The 21,045-nt window shown below is 38.9% G+C and overlaps 1 protein-coding gene across 1 annotated transcript in view; it reads right to left on the reverse strand.

Moving 5' to 3' along the window:
- Window positions 1–20,738, reverse strand: part of LRRC4C (leucine rich repeat containing 4C) — a 538,988-nt gene extending 518,250 nt beyond the window's left edge. Inside the window, exon 1 of the mRNA XM_056347466.1 lies at window positions 20,117–20,738. The gene's annotated coding sequence lies outside the window, so the exon portion shown is untranslated. The remainder of the gene's footprint in view (window positions 1–20,116) is intronic.
- Window positions 20,739–21,045: the final 307 nt, after the last annotated feature.

Genomic DNA, 21,045 nt, shown 5'->3' on the forward strand with positions numbered 1-21,045 from the left:
CCCTGTCTCAAGCAACTTCTTTAGCTGTTTTCTTTTGATAATGACAGTGCCATCTGCTCTTATCACTTATCTGGTATCCCTACCTTTTGAGTATGGAAACTTATCCCTGCTCACATAAAATATCATCAAATCCATTACGTGCTGTTTATGAAAACACTCTGTGCTGGAGGGAAGAGGTTACAAGGAATATTACTTCAAATAGCAAACCACAAGATACTAGGAAGAAATTAAACCCTAAACATGAGTTCTTCACATTATTGCCCTTAGCAGCTGCCACTTTCCTCAATCACATTTCAGAAGAAATGCCTGCAAACTCCCCACAACTAGCCTCAAGTGAAACCAAATCCCTAGCAGTAGTCTGGCAGAATACACAAATATGCACTGGGCCTGGGAACCTCATGCTCTGGCAGAGTTTGCCATGTTTTAATTAAAGGACCATAATCTGTAAAATCATCAGGCACATGCTGGTGGGAATAAGGATGAGTGTGTTGGTGAATGGATGGGGGCACTGACAGCGTTATTATAAGTTGTATTTATAATATACAAACTCTACAGGCACCTTCTCAATGACAGCTCACTAGCTTCATGTAAAGGGAAAATTTGCTTAGGGAGTCTGTGTAGTCTTCATTATTGAAAGTCTTTAAAAAGAAATTAGATATCTGCCAAAAATGACATGAGTATAACTGAATCTTCTGTGGACAGGACAGACACCATTCTGATGTCCTTCCAAACTCACAGCTAAACAAGGCTGTTCTTTGATCTGCCTACCTTTTGGCCTCAAAGTGGGTTAGTCTCTCCCTCCAGAATCTCCATTTCACCAGAAATCATTCCCAAAATGAATATAATTCCTTATAATATGAAACATCACTAAATAGGTAAGTAGACAAGGATCATAAAAAGCACATTGTGAAGCTTTGTGTATTTAAGGTTTGTGAATCACCCCCCCTTCCCCAAACTGGTTATCTCTAATTCAGAGACAGAACACCAACGATGCTATTCAGGTTCAGTTCAGACAATTTCTCCAAAAGAGGAGCTGTAAAGTGGTAACTAAGGCTCACTGGAAGCTAGCAAGCTAATGAAAGGTGGATGATCTTGGTTATTTATCAGCACCTCAGGACTTGAAAGAAAAGCAACACCTGACTGGCTAAAAACTCAACCCAGAGAGACAGGGGCTACAATTTCCCAGCTATGTCAGTGAGCAACCAGAGCATCTCGTGATGACAAGTCATGCTTTGTCCAAAACTGCATATATATAAAGCAGGGAAGGGGAGGGTGTAAAGCTAAAATACGATAACTGAATCTAAACAATGCCAGCGGGAACAAAGGCCTGAATTTTTAAAAGCTCAATTCCGATTCATATGTCCAAATAAAGATCAGATTATGAAAAGTCAACTACTATGCATGCAAGCCTTTTGAAACAAATATAGTTATTAACGTTGTAATAAGAATTAGTAAGTGTGGAGAACTTTTCAAAGTGACTTCTGCTTGCTTATGCAAAAAAAGCACACAAGGTCTAAGAAAATCCAGCTTTGAGATCTCTTGATAATCACTCTCAAGTCTAAAAGGCTCAAATGTGTCACACAGTTTCAAGCTTAGTACAGCTGTTCTAAGCACACTTCAGTTAACCAGGAATATTAATCAGCTAAACATTATTTCATAATTCTTGGTAATGATGTATATAAATGCCCAAACTACAAATTACACAGTTGATGATGCTTCTAAGTTCATGTATTGAAACTCATTTACAATCACCTTCTTCCAAACTTAAAAAATAAAGGAAGTACATATTTCTCCCTCCACCTCAGACTAAAAGGATGACCAATGCAAAGATACCTCCACAAATTTGATGTTCTCCCAAAAATGTAAGGAAAAATTTGTAATAGCTATTTAGCCACATCATGATTTCTAGCTTTAGTGTCATCATACACATGAAACACATAGGTAAGACAAGTTCCATTCTCTGTCAGGTATGCTCAATACTGAAAGTCAACTAGCCAAATGCGTGCTTTCTTTCCCTAACATATAGCCCAATTGCCACTTAGGCTACTATGCAGCAATGTTTTTATCAAGTAGCACAAGTAATCACTACAGCCTGGGCTCAAGTACATGTCTGATAACATATCTGCCCAGAGCTGTATGCATAATAAAGTAAAATATAATAAATCTAGCACAAGAATCTCTTGTTTTTCAATCATCCCATGTTTAGCTAACTGAGAAGCTTTAGAAAACACATGACAATTCCATTATGTCCAGTAAGCTACCTTTGATTCCATTTTTCTTTGCAGAACAACCATCAGTAGGAGCTCACCTGACAAAAGACCCCATCTAAAAACTAAAGGACTATAAGATTCAGTAATCCAACTTGTGGGTCAGGTCACTTGTATTGCAAGTACTGCACATTTGTAACTCCAAAACTTGATTTATTTGATTTTTCCCAAGGCTCCTGGAACTTCTCACTCAAGCAGCTTCAATAAGGTGATTCTGCTGCCTCATCTTGTTGCAGAGCCACACCTGTGGTCTCTTTTCTTACCAAAGAAGAAAGACTTTATAGTTACTGAATTCTCATAGGGTATATGGTAAAGTGAAACCAAGTCTGAAAGTCTTCAACAAAACTGAAAAGTCATCGCTCAACTACAAGGGTCACATCTCTATCTATTGCTTGCCATTGTGAACCTAAATATTCACAAATTGTACAATATAAATGAAGTAGTTATTTACTGTCCCCCCAATCAAGGAACCTACAGATAGCCTCTAATGCATTTGATTACTTGGTATCTGTAAGCACTTTGATGATAAAAAGCAATGTAAAGTGTCAAGTATTAATACTGTGAAACCAGCAGCTCAAAAGCATGTTGCCAAAGTACAGCAATAAGCTTGTCCTTTTAAACCTGTTCATAATAATTATGGCTGTTAACAACAGATATTGTTCAGCTGAATGAACATGGCGAGACTTCAGCAAACAGCTCTCATCAATCTGACATTCTTACAAACGTCCCTTGCTAAATGTCAAGTGAGATTTCTAGAGGGATAGAAAAATGCTTTCTTGCCAGAAAAGGACAAAGTTTATGCAGATAAGAAAAGAAAGCGAGATAGAAGTGGAAGTAAATAACTGTTTCCAAAAAAACGCTAAAATTACTGCCAACTCCACAATCTATTAATAAAGGGCCCAGTTCCAAGCAGGAGAAAGGATCAATTACAGTGCTGCAAAGTGCATCTTTCAAACACTAGTATTACTCTCTTTACAGCTAAAGAAAAAACCCGAGAAGATACTGTGATGTTTTAATTTTTTTTTTTCTAATTCACACCTCTGTTTCAGTCCTTTAAAGAGTTATATGGAAGTAATTTCCTAGGTGATAGCCTATTAAACATCCTAAACAAAGAAATACCTTAACTCAAGATGCAGAGGTAAACTATGGCACATTTCATTACAAGTTTTTTTTTACATGCACAATTTAAATATGCAGAAGGATTTTCCTGAAGGGGCATTTATACTATCCAGTTAACTGAAATACTCAGTGTTGCACCGGACCTCTACTTCACAGGATACCTGGTATGTCCAAGATGCTTAACCCTTATGAAAACATAATGAATGGGTGTATGTTAGCTTAGGAGCAAGGAACTCTAAGTGTTACCCCAACACAAACCAGAATTGCCAATATCTTGAAATTATTTTCCATCTGGAAAGTGAACAGTTGTTTTTTTTCCACAAGGATGACAAAAATAACATTTTTAAATGGTTATAAAATGCTTTAAAAGATACATCTTTAGCATGCCTTACTACGAGCACACATCTTCCCCCCTTTCCTATGCATATATTAGAATTCGGATCATTTCCATCATGTTAACGCATCTCATTTCCAGTAACAGATGTATTATGGTCCTCTATGCATATGGTTTTGATTTGTACCATGGCCTTTCATATACATATAAAATCCTGGCATCAGCTGCCATTTAAGCAGCTGCCGCAAGGAGTAATGTGTTTTCAGAAAAGCAAAGGCTGGTGGTTCTCAAAGAAATTCTGATAGTTGAAAGAAATCCAGAAGAAAAATAGTCCCGTTTCTATAAGGCTTTTCAAGGCAGTCCTGAAAGACTTCAAGAACTATTCTCTCTCTAAGCTTATAAAACTTCATGGACACTTCCATTTTACAGATACAGATTTTATTTATTAATTTTTTTATTTATTTTTAAAGCGGGGGACAAGGAAGAATATCCAGGTTAAGTCTAAAATTAATCATGCTTACATTAAAAGAAGTAGTGGTGTGGGTTGGTTGTTTTTTTTATACTGCTGGATTCATAAGTATTAATGACTTATGAAATCACTTGGTTCATCTAAATCAAGCCTCTGAATTTCCTACTGCAAAAGCAGTTCTACATGACAGGCAAGAATAATAAAATAACATATTTCAAAAGTCAGATTGATTAACACAAAAACAAAGATAACAGTTATTCAAATTCAGTCACATAATCTGTTATACTGTTAGTGAAGTACACTACAGATATGTCAGCACTTTCCAAATCATTAGAGACTAGACATGACTGGACATCTCATAGAGACATGATGTTTCATTTTTATAGTCATAACTTCTAGGTGGGCCAGTTTTGAACTGAGATAAAAAAAACTTCAATATTTTACAGCTGTGGAATCTGCACAACATTTAGCCCTTTGCTGAAGAGCTTTTATTAAGGATAGAACTGATGATTTCAGGTCTTGCAACTTTAAGACATTATGACAGAAGAACCACCTTAAAAGACATGACCCAGGTAAAAGTAACGTGATTATACACACCAAAATCCACAAGAATTATGAAACAAGAGTTCTGAACATTTGATACTTGTATCAATGGGAGTTTACTCTGATTCCTAAAGAACTAAGTCTACTAGCTATTCTAGCATAAAGCAGCCAGCTAGACTTTTTCTCTCAAGGGGGAATATTCACTGTGCATCTAGAAACTAAACAAGACACTGTTTTGAAAAGCACTTTGTAGATCCAAAATAGTGTCATTTACTTTCTAACATTCCACACTAACCAAATCCAACCTGGCAAAAGGACCCTGTGGTGGAGGAAACAGTACAGAAAAAAAATCAGAGGAAAAAATAAAAAGGGAAGGTAGGGCATTCTGTGTTCTCCCATCTACAAAACAGATTTGTTTTATAATTGAAAAAATTTTCATTTTTCCAAGGTGTGAATAAGGAGCACAGGTTATACTTTCAAGATTGTGTTAGTCTCCTTCATGGAACCAGGTACCTTAAACAGGAACCTCTGGGGGGCAGAGATGGCTTAGGGACAATCCACATTCATCAGTCCAGTAACAGGCACGCAAAAAAAGATCAGAGCAATCAAAACTGATACACCACAAACAAAAGCCTCCTAACACTTTCTCTAAGGATTGAGGCCTGGTTTTTTGACTCTTCAGTGTCTGAAATAAGCTTAAGATTACTGTTCTGCTGCTCAATTCCTTCCCCTACTCGGTGAACTGATTCAGCTGTTATTTTTATCAACATCTCTTCCTAAGGGTGTATTTCAAACCCTAAACGTTAGCCATCTTTTTAGGTCAGAACTGGGTAATAACAGAATTAAATTTCTGTATCAGGAAAAGTTATTGTATGAGAAAACGGGAGAGGGGGGGATTGGGAGGGGTAAGAAACACATTTTACCTCATTTTTATTGGATTGATGTACTTCCCTGTAAGCATACTAAGCCACACCAGTACTTGCAGCTAATGAAAGAGTTGTCAGAACCCCTGCCTCATGTCTTCTTAGAGGAGCTCTGCCGCAACGAGGCCAGCCCGGCAGAGTCCGGAGGTGTCGGCAGGAGCCCAGCCCTGCCCGGCCGCGGGGAAGGGAGCGGCCCCACAGCACCCCCTAGTGCCCAGCGCCGAGCACGGCACCTGCGCCCACACCAGTCACAGAACGGTTGGGGTTCGAAGGGACCTCTAAAAATCATCTACTCCAACGCCCTGCCCCGGGCAGGGACACCTTCCACAAAACCCGTCAGCCTTCCCTCCTCACTCACACCCCCTCCTCTTTCCTTGCCGTTGTGTACACACCACACCGGCAAAGACCAGGTTCCGACTTCATTCTCAGCAGTGTGAACCCCACGTGCCTCTGCCACCTCCAGTGCCATGGCTCAGCTCCATGACCAGGCGGAATCCTGCCTCTTGCTCTCTTCCAGTCAGTCTGCTCCCTGAGAAGCATCAGAAAGGCTTGCCAAGTGACCGGCAGGCCTGTGGAATCTCTTCACAGCTTCATTCCCAGCCAGCTTTTCCTACTCTGGGTGTGAAGGCAAGCTACCACCCCATTTCTCACCCAAGGGAAAATATGAACCCACTCGTGTTACTAGATTTCTGTTGAAATCCCAGCAGGGCTGCCTGGGAGCCTCTCTTCTCCTTCCCACCTCTCCCCTCAGTCCAGCAGCCAACACCCTATCCCCCTTGGGGCTCCTTACCCCACTCCATTCCCCTTCAAGTTGCAACTGGGTGTGGGACACCATGCTAAACCAGTGCTTCACATTCCCAAGGCCTATGCTGCACCACGATAAATTGAATTTAGAAATTACGCTTCTTTAAGGACTATGCATAAAGCAGTTCCAGGTCATGAAGAAAACAAACTGATTTTTAAACTGTCTGCTTTCAATCATGATAAAACGCAGTAAAGAGTCCAGAAAAAATGGCAAAGGCAAGAACTTGTAAGATTTAAAGTAGAGATAGGGCTCACTGAAATAGACTTTCAATGCTTGGCTCCAGATACAATCTTTCAAAAAGACTTGCCAGAGGAAACACCATGCAGATCTGCTCCTACAGGAAAGGAGGCAAGGGGCTATAGGAAGAAAAACTTGCAACTAATTTTTATAGACAAGATGGGAGGAAGGAGAAACACCTGTTCCAACTCTTCAGTTGAAACTTGACCTTGAAGAGAAGGCTCCATGGAGACTCCATAGCAGCCTTCCAGTACCCAAAGGGGGCTTATAAGAAAGATGGGGACAATTTTTTAGTAGAGCCTGTAGTGGTAGGACAAAGGACAATGGCTTTAAACTGGAAGAGGGTAACTTTAGAAATTAGGAAGAAATTCTTTACTGTGAAGGTGGTGAGACACTAGAACAGGCTGCCCAGAGAAGCTGTGGATGCCCCATCCCTGGCAGTGTTCCAGGCCAGGCTGGACGGGGCTTTGAGCAACCTGGTCTGGTGGAAGGTGTCCCTGCCCATGGCAGGGGGATTTGAACTATATGGTCTTTAATGTCCCTTTCAACCCAATACATTTGATGATTCGTTCCACAGACTGCAGGAAAAGCAAAAAAGTCATCTAAAAAAATTCTGATAGTTGTTCACCTTGCAAGTACAAGAAGTTTTAATGTTCTGAACAGAAAAATTTGCTTCTGTTGTAGCAGAAATGAGTATGACAGAGGCACTTGAACCTTCTGAAGAAATAGGTGTGTGCGCACACATGTACATTATTTCCACCTGTAGACATGAGAACAGGAATGCATTTCTAAATAAATATTGTGCTACCCCCTGACCAAAGTCTGGAAAAGTTAGCATCATGCAGCATTAAGAGAACAATGACAAGAGCAGTATCTGTATTTATGAAGATCTGAGATCAAAATGTGAATTCAACTCAAATTATTTCATAAAGCAAAGCAGCCCAAACTATTTTGATAGACAACACAACCTTGTTCTGACAGTGACAGAACATCATAACAAGACTAAAATGTTAGTAAATGTATTATTTAAACTGTAGTTAGATTCACACAGAGGATAGTAGGAGCGATCTTGAAGGATCTGGTGCTTCTTCATCTTGTTCTGATTTGGATTTTTTTTTTTTTATTTTAAAACTTTATAAAGAAAGAGTATATACATACTACTGAATGTATACGCTGTTTCAATGTTGCCTCTATTGTGCCTGAGAACTGAAAACTTTAAATAGCTTTGGCATTAAGATGGTGGCTTCCATAAATAGAAGTCAAAGCTACCATCTTTATGAACCTTCCTTTCCTATTTCACACGCTTACGAACAATCTCTCCTGATTATGTGATACTCGTTTTACCTAATGTAGATGAGCCTTAAATATAATGTTAACAGCAAGTTAACTTAATGTTTTAAATGTATCCTCTGTACCACAACAGAAGTGACAGGGCAAAAAGTTATACTGTTCTTCTGTGCTTCACTCCACACAAAAACTTAAATGTAAATATACTTGCTCTGTAAGGAATATATACAAAAGGGAAAAAAAACCATAACCTGCTTTGTAATCAGTTTTCTATTTTTGGATCCTCCCACCAAGTTCAATAGAAAATTACATCCCAAACATTAAATGCTATGGTGTAGTTCAACAAGTCCTACAGGAAAATGCTAGATTAATGTTTTATTATGTTCCATAAATTTAAGAGTAATCACCATGTAGTCCTATTACTTTTTGATGGAAGCCTATAATCTCCATATCCATTAAATGCCATATGGATCATCTTCAGGGAACATAGGCTCCTCTAAATGCACGACTGCAGGTTGACGTACCATAGCCTTACCTCTTTAAAACTCTTGCTACAGGGGTTATTTTACTAAACACTGCAAGTAGATCCCTTGCTGGGATCAGCTGGCTGGACTGCTGGAGGGTCTCTAAGCCCCAATGCTCCTGCAAGGTCCAACTATTCTGAGTTTTACATGTCAGTGTCCTCAGAGAGCAGTGTCAGTCCTCTGGTTTGCTTACACAGCTACAGAGCAATTGAAGCAGCACACCACCAGCATGGGTTTTGTAATATTCATCTCTATTACTCAAACTGATCCCACAGTTCTGCTTTTGTTGTTTCTACCTTTGAGGGAAACACAACCTACCTCTCAATTCCAGAGCATGATTTGTAACATTATGTGTTAATGCAAGCTGCAGTACAGACTATGACTGGAGCTTCACGCCACAGGCTGTGCAAAACAATGGAAAGTAAGACATAACCTCCAAAACAGCACGTCAAAACTTCATGGTTGGTTTAGTGACTCAGCTCTTGTTTAATGCTTCTCAAATTATTCTTTGACCAGCTGGTGTAGAATAGAATGAGTCAGAAGTTGCTTGCATATTTCATCTCCATCCTTACCAGCACAGCAAAAGCAAGCAAGCAAAGAAAAAGAATGAATTAACAATGCCAATGTTTAGAAACAAAACCAAAATAACCTTGCTAGTAGTCTAGTTCCTCCTTATACCCTAAAATTACATGAAGGCTGCCCGCTATCTTGACACTGTGATCCACCTTTATTGCCCTCTCATCCAACATCACGGCAGTTGCATCAGTTTTATCCAGGGCTCGGTGCAGCCAGTACAGATGTAGGCATCTCCAGTGTGATCCATTTCTCTGTCCTCTCTGTCTTGCACTACTGCAGTATAATTTTAAACACATTTGGCCACTAAAGGTAATGCAGAAGGCAAAGCAACACCAGTGTTCTGATCCTCAGTCCTGCCTGTGGAGGAGCAGCTTAATATAATAATTTTGCCTTTAAAAGGTCACAGGTAGCAAAAGAACATATATCTGAACCACAGCCTTGACCCTTACTGCATTGAATTGATGGTGCATCCTGTTTTGTTCCAGTTCTGCCAAGTTAAATAGTACGATCTCAGAAGGCAAATATTACTTTATCTCATGAAATGACTGAATTTTAATAGCCATTCAACAATAAATTTTAAAAAATTATTACTGTTTGCCGAGTGCCTGCAAGCAGAGACTGAAAGCCCAAGCAAGTAAAAGCATTTCTTCATCTTATGAAACTCAGGACATTGTATGTATAATGAAATGCCATTAAAGATATTTGTTACTGTAACACAGAGAAAGCAAGTTAATCAGAAATAGCACGTGTCAGTACACAAGGTGGTGTCAGGGAAGCTTCTCATTTCTGTCCTGAGGGGCAGTAGCCATGCATTGGGGGAGCAATTTACCAGTTTAATGCAATAGCTCAATAACAGTTTTAGTAGCCCATACAGTATATAAATCTATACATTCTTTACCCTACAGGAAAACAGGTCATACAGAAAGCAAAAGCAAGTAAGACAGATCACAGAGTAGCTGCATATTGTTATAGTAGATCAAATACAAGACTGTTCTTCTAATCACAGCTACCTGAATCTCCATAATGTCAACAAGCACAGAAAAAGAGCCTGCTCCCCCCAAAAGGGTCAAAACATTACCCTAATTTAAAGGCAGTGCATATTGACTATTCTATTGGGGTTCAGTGAGCAGGACAAGAAGAGTATTGGTTAGGTGTATTTTTTCCTTTATTGGGAGACAAGTCTATGTAAAGAATGGTATTCCACAACAACTTCCAATATGGGGCAAAACCAAGGGCAAAATGCATTAGTTTAATTTCCTATCATCCACACAACTTCTCAGTATTAACCTCAAGGCATAAAAATAAAATTGAGACTCTAGAGAACTACAGGAAACAAGGAAAACACTAGATCTCAAGTAGCAGACTTGAAGGCGTGATGTTAAAACCACCCAAACCACCATAGTTCTACACTAGTAGTCTTGCCCAAAGCATTTTTAATATAGCCATGATAGCTTTTTGCTCTTTCCAACTGTATTATATGTTTAAGAGGTATTACCTTTTAAGATGACAGTTTCCATAAAAATTAGGAGTGTATTCATAATTCGTTTTAGAAACTGAAACAATTGCAGCATTTCCTTTCCTTTGTAATATTAAAAAAAAAAAAATCAGAGTATTACACTAACAGTGCAATTTTCAGTCCCATTACTAACAATGGCATAAGGCCTGTATAACCTTAAATTCTTAATGTTTTCTAGTGTCTGTGTTATCCTACTAAAATCACATGCAACATCAGAGTCTTTTGTAGAAGAAATGCTTCTTCATCCAGTGACCTTTCCTCCACTGCTTCTTGTAGTGCTTACTACTAGGCTTAAATAATTAAACACGCCTAAGCCCGAAGTGATTGCAGAAATGCACCTACATTTGAAAAGTACTATTTAGACAATAATATGTAGAACAACAACTGGAGGCCAAATGCTTATTCTCATCAACTGACATCCTGATTGAAACTACCTACTGATTTCTGTGGCCTGAGGGCCTGGACAAGATCATGAAAGCAGCCTTCTAGTACACCAATTACAGTTAAACAACACGGAACTATCAGCAATATTCAGAAGTAAAAGAATTTAAGTGTTAAAATCTCAGGCACAGTTTCCTATTAAAAAAAAAGAGCACACTCATTGTACAATAGACATTTAACCTGGACAAAGAACCTTAGGAAATAAGTATGTCACATTTTAAAATATGCGGTATTTTCTCGAGTATTATTTTTCTAAATCTGTGAACTTTCCAAAATGCACTTTCTCCTCCCTCAACATAATGCAAAACTCACTTCCACTATCAAAGTAAACGTTTACGAATATCAGAGTAGTAGCTTCATCCATTCCTATTTCCTCTGCATTCTCAAGATCATCACTTTGTAACATTTTTCTCCTGAAGTTTCCCTTCCCATTTCCAAAAGTGTATAGAGAAAGATGCTGGTGGAAAAGCCTGTTTCTGGCAACACCAGAAAGACTTCGAAGTGGCTTATCCTTAGCCAGAGACAAAGATGTAGATGTATGTCACAGACAGATAAGAGATGATGAAATAAGTTAGGCTTATCCAATGCTAGACCTCAAAAGCTTCCATAAAGTTCCAGGTAGAATAATCACTGAAACGCTCACGATTCACAGCAAAGCTTTGCTTTCAAATGGCAAATTAGATTGTTGCCTGAACTCCCCAGTTACTAAACTGACTTAGTTAAACAAGGATGTGCACAAAGCTTAGGTCAAGCTGACCCACCCTCAAGTCGTTAATGCTTAAGTACCCCCCATCTCAAATCAACAAAACTGATGACTGAAAGGACTTTTAATTAAGGGAGTCAATCTTGGGGAAACAAAGAAGAGATAACGATAAGAACATTGTTATGTAAATTCTGCAGAAAGAAGTCTCCAAATGAAGAAGTTCTGGCAGCAAGAGGAGAGAAGCTGATGAGGTGTTGCAATCACTAATTTGCGCTAGAAGCAATAAACTTGTAACCAATCCTGTGCGTGCATGAAAATGAATATGTAATGTACATGAATATGCAAGTACTCTACTGTATATAATGTGTACCCTCGAGTAGCTTGGTGTGCATGTTAGGAGGAAAGATCGCCCATGCGCCCAGTGCTGCAGTAAACTAACTGTCAGCTTTCCAAACTATCATTTGGTTTGCAGTTTTCCTTTTATGGTTTTCGGTGACACCACCACAAATATATGTATTTTGGACAGACCTTTTACTAAGTTTCCTTTGTCTTTCCATATTCTGTAACCATCTCTAGTAGAACATACACATTCCATATGTTAAATGAGGTGCTTCATAAATAGAAAATATTAAAGCTAATGTTCTTGGAAAGTTTCATCTAAGTCTTCACAAGAAGGAACTGGTGGGATCAAGGAAATTCCACCTTCTCTTTCTAAACTCCTAATCTAATACTTCCCATACAGGAAAGCAACATAATTAACACCACTTGCCTGGTGGCAAATATTCCCCTTGAGAGGAAAAAAGCTCAGATGTAGGTAGAAATGCAGAGATGCATCCCTCAAAATAGGACAAATCTAAAGCAGTAATCCCTGACTTTTGACGATTCATGCGTTAGAAAGTGGTATCCCAAGCCTGCACACTACAGAATGCAGTTGATCTATCTGGAGACAGGTGTGGAACTTCTCTATTCATCTAAATGAAAGGAAAGATCTTGTGTCTCCACCTCCTTCAGAAAAAGAATAAAATAAGAAGAATTAAGGCAGATTAAGAGACTCTTTTAGGCAGCTTAAGACCCTTAAGCACACATTCCCATCCAAGTATTTGTAATATAAGAAGCCTCCTAGTTACCTCTCTCAGCTGTCACTGTTTTCAGTATTGCGTAAAGCCGCTTAAACTATAAAGCTGATTGTCAAGGGAATCCCAGTTTGAAGGGATCTTTTGTGGTTTGAAAGGGTTGTGACTTCTGTAAAAGGAGGGCATCAGGTTACTACAGCAAGCCCTGAATATCGATGACAAAGGAGGAAAAAGGAAAGCTAACAAGTCAGGCTATACAGTCTCTCCCTTACTACTCAGCTAAAACGCATGGTAATTGTGGGGCAGGACTAAGGCAGTCCTTGCACCCCTGAGGCCACTTTGTTCTCCAGTGAATATTACAGATACTTTGCTGTAGGTCACAGGAAAACAAGAGGTGGCACTGAGCAGCTCTGCTACCTATGGCCCACTCTACTGCAAGCATCCACTGATATTTCAGAGGCAAAAGAAACATGGATCAGGCATGATATGAAACCTGAAGCACATAAAGAAAATGCATGGTATTTACTACCTGACAACCAGGTTACATTAATCTAGCTACACATTAAATCAGCCAAACTCCTTTGCATATTCTAGAGGCAATAATATAAAGTAATTCACAATTTTTAGTCACTAAAAATCTTCAAAGCTTACACAGTTTTGACTTACATTTTTCATTGGAAGACATGTGGATGTTTACATAAAAATTGCCACAGGTAAATATTCTAAGGTCTCGCTCCTGAACTCCAGAAATCACAGTACTGGTTTTCCAGAAATGAACTAAAATGCCTACTCATTTAGTTAAATTACTTTATATTTCCTTTAAGATACAAATTTTCAATGCATCAGTCATTTAATTTGAATATTATCTCTGGATTCTTAGGTTCTTGCATACCTACATATTAAATTACCTCTTCTGCATGCCTCAATTTGCTTCAGACTCCCTGAATTCAGCTGATCCAAATATCAACTATCACAAACCCAGCACTCCCATAATTCCCCCAACAACCTCATCTAAACTCAAGTTTAGCACATACCCATATAAACTTCTAACTAAACAAACTCTTGTTTTCCTGGGCATGCACCCTTCTCCAGTTCCCATACTCCTTTTGCCTAAATGTGATCTAAACTATGTCTGTCTCCCATCTAATTTGTTTTCAGAACCAGATTGCAATTCCACCTGAGGAATGATTGCATTTGAACATTACTTGATTAATATTTACAAACCCATTGCAATACAGTAATTGAATAGTCTGTGGTGAGGCAGTACTCCCAGTTATTCTTAATATATATTCTTTTGTTTAAGGAACTGAAGCTCAAATTTCAGTCAAAATCCAAGGCTTCTTAAGTTTTCAAAGCTTTTTCAAGAGAGACCCAAATCCTTTATGCAGTTTCAGTAACACCATTCCTGTTATTAGCCTTGCTCTGCCTACTCTTGCTCAAATTAAAATGCAGACTTGGGACCTGATTAAGTGGCATTTCTGAAGCATATGCTCAAGATGCTTAGAATATTCTATTACCTGTTTTCCCCCACCCAAACTGCCAAAATACACTTTCACTGCATGCAAAAGTAAAATTTTCTTCCACGTGTAGCCTGTACAATGCAATACCTGCTTGTACCCTTACAAGAGTATGAAACTACTTTTGTCTTTAGGGTAATCTCTGCTCTATTTTTCCTTCCTACTCTAGGTTCACCCATTCCACTATTTTCTCAACAATTTTTACTATTGCATCTTCTGCTTTCCAGAAAGTGGGTACTCTTGCAGGTTTTAAGTAGGTAGATCATTTAGCTTCGAAGTGCCTCATTTTCTTCCTGAAATAACTGAGGGTATGGTGAAGATTTATAAGTTTACATTAAATGCACAGTTGTTAGAGTGAGTAGATCCAGAGAAAAGCCTATAAATAAAACCAGATTGAAACAAACACAGCCTCAATGAGAAAATCTCTGTAGAAAGGCCTAATTGCACAACATTCACCTTCTCTTTGTCCCTTCAACTAGAAGCCGCATGATGCTTTCAGCAGTGCTTAACTGATGAACAAGGCAGGGAGTGAGGGCGGTGGGAATCACACAGCCAAAGGAGTGCCAGTCCTAGCTTAGTTTTACCTAATAATACCAGAATGATGTTTTTATGGTTTAATAAACTGGTGATCCACCACATATATAGTGCAGTGTTGCTTTTCTTTCTCATTTGCCAACTTCTTTCTGGGACTGCAGAAAAGACAGTAAAGATTATATACTAGTAGACAAATTAGAAAAAGAAAACCAAGATTGTATGGAAAATATGTCCACTACTTGATAGCCCAATGTTGCAATGATAAGATTTTCTTCTATGACTGAACTATAGAAAGGGGAAGACTCTTCTGCTCCCACAGGGAGTTAAATCAAATTAAGCAAATATTTGCAAAAATAGTTACTGGCCTTCCACCTCACTTAGCTGAACTGGTATGAAGTAAAGATACAGGCATTTCAAAGGAACTAAACAGAGAAGGCTATAACCCTGTTCTTACTCTTGTAAACAGGATGAACAACAGGACTGCAATTGACAATCTGTAATTACTAGCACCTGCTGGACTTCATGAGCACTTGACATAAATTTAACCTACCAAAATAACATCTCAAATTACCAAACAGGTTAGAATAATGGGCCTCATGGAAAATTTCCCTGCCATGGGTTGCAAGCTTAAAAACTATGTCAATAATGCAGCAACACAAGCCCTTTAGATCTGCAGTTATGAGCTTCCTTTAAGCATGTTTTTGTTTTATACTGATGTTGCTGCTACCCTTTGCAATGCACAAAGTACGAACAGAATACCTACCATTGATGGTCAGTTGAGTAAAGAAACTTTGGCAAATTACAAAATAATTATTGTCCATACAGAAGGTTTCTTCAACACACCAGGAAGAGACCTGGATTCCTTGCTACAATTCTGCCTCTGCAGTATATGTTCTGAGAAAGTCTCCAGTTTCTGAAGAAATCTCTGCCCACCACCCTCCTCCAGGATGAATAGGATTCTACCTTACATAACCACTCCAAGTTTGGCAGCAAAAACTCTTACATGGCAGCATCTTGCAGATTTTGAGAATACAGCAACAGTAAATTTCCTCCTCAGGAATATGAAATAGCTGTAGAAAATTCAGCATACAATTTGAGCATTTGAATCTTAACTTTGAGAACATCAATCTCACTATGTTACCAACCTGAACAGTAACAGCCTCTAGAAGCAGATACCTGCACATGTATACCATGCTCTCACCACTCTCCTTTTGGACCATTCCTGAAAGCTACCATGTCTAAGTCAGTATTTTCTCATGGTTTTTTTTGTTATACATCTCAACAAGAATACACGACATTTTGCATTTATTTTTTTAAAAACATAAGGAACTCTTGCTGCTAAAACATGCATTCTTGGCTACCTTGATCTGTGAAAGGCCAAATAACAGCACCACAAAAGCTGTCTTCCCTAAACAACCTGATTAACTGTCCTTTTGAAAAGCTAAGAAATTAAACAATCTCCAAAACAAACTTCATTTCCACACTTCCAACTAGGAGTACTGAAAGCAGAAAATTAATTCCTTTTAATGTGCTGTTTATGAGTTTTGAATTTATTTAGTATCATTGTTTGATAGCCCAGGAACTGGAATTATGGGTTCTGAGTCTTCTTCATCCCAAAACCTTATTCTTTGCCACGGAATTAAAAGAAATGGAAAAGAGAACGGGGAGAGGGGGGAGGAAGGGGAGAAGCAATTTAGTGCACTCAACTGACTTGTTAACTGAAAGGATATATTTCTAACTTCATTTGTTTTCTTAAGTATTAGTAAGTAAAATTTACTTTTAGCTAATTCTCTTAAAATAATAATATTTAAGAACACTAACTCTACCCATAGGAATTTCCAGTGATTGTACCATTTGTCATTAGAGAAGTACACATTCATTAGCAGTGTGCATTTACTGATAAACTACTCTTTTCTGGCTCCTTATTTCAAAGGCAGGCCCAATGTCATCACGTTAGTATAAGATGTTTGTTATTGCAGACCAACACGATGAGTCAACAATCAAAACTACATGTTCTGCCATCCCACAGAGCTTGTTCTTTTGGTTCAAGTCCTGGAACTGCTGGTACATCTTTCTCCCATCCTCCCCTTGCTTGCATGCTGCTGCAGAGCTCCAAGATTGACTTACCAGTTGTCAGCCCAGCTGGTTTCAGAAGGAAGGAGAAATTCGTGTGTAAAGTACCCTGGGTCTTAGGAGTGCATGTTTCTGTGTTGGAGAAGCTTAGTGCCTGGTTGGCTGACTTTGGCAATGAGAAAAGGAAGCTGATCAATTAACAGGAACTAAGTGAGTAAGAAATTTCAGTGTTCTTTCTCTTCCACTTATTCTTAAAACAACATTTGGATAATTCAGCTCATGAGAATCTCATTGTACCCATATTCCTGCTGAGAGACTTTACCTATGATACACTCACTGCAAGACCTGTGCAGGCCTTTCCTTCGTCTTTCAGCAAGATGTAGGAGCATAGTGGATTGAGCTCATACAAGCACCCAAACTTTACCGAAAAAGCATTTGCTGCATTAGGTGAAGCTGAATGCATATGCGGGGCAAAATGCAATTAAAATGGAAGGGCCACTGAAACACTTAACTTTTTCACAGGTTTTTAACTGAATATTAAAAAAAAAAAAACGAAACACATGGTCCAACTGGTACTAAAGCCTGTTTCCACATAAAACCTGCTAGCACTATTATCCATTTCCATTCTTGCCAGAGTAACAGCAAGGGTGCTAGAAACCAAAATTGAGACAGTGATATAAAATGTTATGTTATAAACAATATTGTGTATAAGTTGTACAAACAAAACCAAAAAAGAGCAAATATGACAGTGTAATTAGGAAGTCGAAATTGAAACCCAGGAACAGTTGTAATCAAGGTCTATATAACCAACAAAAATATTTAGGTAGGGTTGGGAAGCACGAGATGTCCTCTTCAGTGATTCTGTTAAAATGTAAAATAACCACAATTTTCTTTAGTCTGCAGTATATAAGGAGGTAACAGTACATGCAAAAAAAATTCACGAGTCCCACTTCTATAGGGTTGGTGATCAACAGCACCAGATGATTGATAACATCTGGACACCATAAAGAGAGCAGCGACATCTTTCTTTCCCACCATACAGGCGACTGCCCTCCCACTCTGTTTAGGGCAACATTACTAAATTATATCCTACACATCAGAATATGTTGAAATACTAGCAGAGCAAACGTGTCGTCTTTTTCCCCAGAACATGAAAGTTGTTTCATCTCCAGGCAGAACATTTCACCCCTGCTTTCATCCAGTCAATGTCTCTGCTTTAATGGTCTCATTACATACTTCAATTCTAACACCAGTGTAAGGCACTAAAAATCATGAGCTGTCATTTCTCCATGCTCCCCTCCACCACTTTTTTTTTTTTATATATATATAGCAGTCATTACACACAGACTGTTCCCCATAGTTAAAAGAGAGCATAGCTCATTGCCTGATGAAATAGATCCATGTGCTACATGTGATGGGGCCTAAGCAAAGTGGAATGAGGGAAAACTATGGTAAACTGCATCCTACCCAGAAAAAGACTTGTCATAACCATGTAAAGGCATATGGAGCACAGAGCACCACTTCCAGAAAATGAGGGAAAACACACCTATAACAGTTCTCCCTTCTTCCTTAATACCCCTTTAAAGCTATTATGCAAAACCAGCGGGAAATTGACTGACTGACAGGATGCAATAACATAAAGAGATTTGATTACTCTGAAGCAGAGCCTTTTCATTAAGTTTCTATCCTTACAACACAGGATCTATTACAAGAAGGGTCATTATACTTGTTTGTACCAAATGGATCAAAGGTCGATCCTATTTGATGTATCCTTGTATTTATAAATCTGACGTAAGTTCCCTTTTCTTTACATATGTTACACATGTATACATACAAATGCAAGCTCCTCAACATCTGATTATTCAGTAGAACTGTATTTCAATCCATGTCTTTTTACACTAAATAACCAGCTATGCAGTCTTTCAAACAGATACCATATCCTTCAATATTAGTCATTTATATTCATATAATTGAGAAGGAGTAAGTACCTAGCCATTCCATTCGGAGAATGAAGCATCTTTGAAATGTATTTACAGATGGTTTTCTCACCTCCTTGGGAATGCTAAGTACTATCTGTGCAGCAATAAAAAAAAAGCTCAACTACAAGACCACCGATTCTATTGCAGTGCAATGGTATTTTATTTCTGTTATTTAATAGGACGATGATAAAGACTACAACAGTCATAGTGTTCCTGCAGAAACTGCAGGGGGGGGCGTGATGGGGCGGGTGGTTTGGAGGGGTGCAGGGGGATGGTAAGTATCATGTTTAAACACAGAGTAGCACCACAGCCATATGACTGATAGATCTCCAGAAATACCAGAGTGCCATGAACCATGCTGGGTAAGACATTTACTTTGGTCACCTCAGTACTCAGTAGCACCTCCATCCCAAATATTCAGGGCCCACAAGAACACATTTGTGATTGGCACTCCGTTCCATATGAGTACTGTTTGGCCCTAAATATTTCACAAATTCTGTAGCCGAAAAAAAAAAAATATAAAGCAGCGGCATTCAAAAGGTTAATGAAAACAAAACCAGATGAACTTCACATAAGTGATGCACAAATCCTCAAATTTCCATTCTGTTACCTTCTACTTCCGCTAACAGCAGCAGAAGCAGCTTTTTACTTACATATTCATCATTCCAGAGCTGACTGAAATGCAGAGAAAAAACTAGGCAAGATTTATGAAAATATGGAGACTTCATTGAAGATATTGTATGAGCTATATGTCTTGCCCATTCTAGATACTTTCCAAATATTTTAGTTGGTTTAATAAAAATATTTCTCTCCCTAGAAATTCTAATACCTTTGAAATGAAAGGAGCTTTATAGTGCTATTTAACTAACATTTTCCAGCACTATAGATCAGTATTTTGCAAGCATTTTTACCGTGCAAATGGCAGGGGGGAAAGAAATTTAAAAAAAAAAAAAAAACAAACCAAAAAACAAACCAAAAACCCACCACACAAAAAACAACCAACCAAAAAAAACCCCCAAACCAAAACAAACCAGAAAAGGAAGTAAAAAGGAGATATAAATTACAAGCACAGACTTTACAAATATCACGCTCCATATGCACCCAGTACTCATCTTTTAGCTTTTTTTCCCCGGCTCAAGCAAGCAAGCAGGCAACAAACAAGGAAACAGAAGGGGTAGACAAACCCCTGGACTTACCTTTTGTCCGGTCTCTCCGTAAAGTTCTCAGAGAGAAATTTAAATTCCTCCAGCTGGATTTGATTCTTTTCGGTTTTCTTTTTCTTGAATCGCACAGAAGCAAAACAATTAGTTTTCTGAGGTTCCATTTACTGCTTTTCCATCCCCAGCAAAATGTGTCCAGGAGACTATGCCAAAAGTAAGCCCAGAACTCAAAGGCAATTGGAAAAGGGAGCGTAGGGGGTTGCTGCAGGACCAGATTGTGAAATTCAGTAGCTTAAGCACAGAAAGATCCTACCGTACAATATACCTGGCTTCTCTCTCACCAAAAAACTGTACTGCAAACTGTCAGTAGTAGCCTCCAATAGCTGCTGTGTGTGCTGCAGATGGTACGTCTCACTGTTACCTTCCCAGATGGGTAGAGGATTCAGAGAGCAGCAAAAGCAGGGGGTCGCCTCCAAACCAGGTGGATTGCCAGCCACACATTCACTCAGTCCAATTAATCAAGACAAGAACAGCTCAGTCACCAGAGGTATCTCCTTCCAGGGTGCACAGGATTATGGCAAGGTTATTAATCTTGCTTTGCTGCATCCCCCCCACCCCCTACATTCAGCAGCCTGCACCGAGATGATTGCCAGCTCTGTCTCTGTCCCTGTTCTACTGCATTTTGCTCAGCCCTCTGTTGCTGCAAGTGAAACACAGAGGAGGGAGGAATACTAATAAGGTGGTTAGCTACAGTTTCTTTAAGGCATTCTACATACTGTGCGCGCGCGTGTCTGTCTATGTGTGTGCACGCATTTTCCGTGGGGCGATCTGGTTTTCTTTGCGGCTGAAATAGGACCCGTTTCCACATCAAAGTCTGAATTAATCTGGATTATCACTTAACGAATATCAGAGCCAGCAATTGCTTTTTACTTAGGATAAGAGAAGGGTACTAAATGGTCTAGAAG

The sequence above is a fragment of the Falco biarmicus genome, chromosome 7, assembly GCF_023638135.1.
Source record: "Falco biarmicus isolate bFalBia1 chromosome 7, bFalBia1.pri, whole genome shotgun sequence".
NCBI lineage: Eukaryota > Metazoa > Chordata > Aves > Falconiformes > Falconidae > Falco > Falco biarmicus.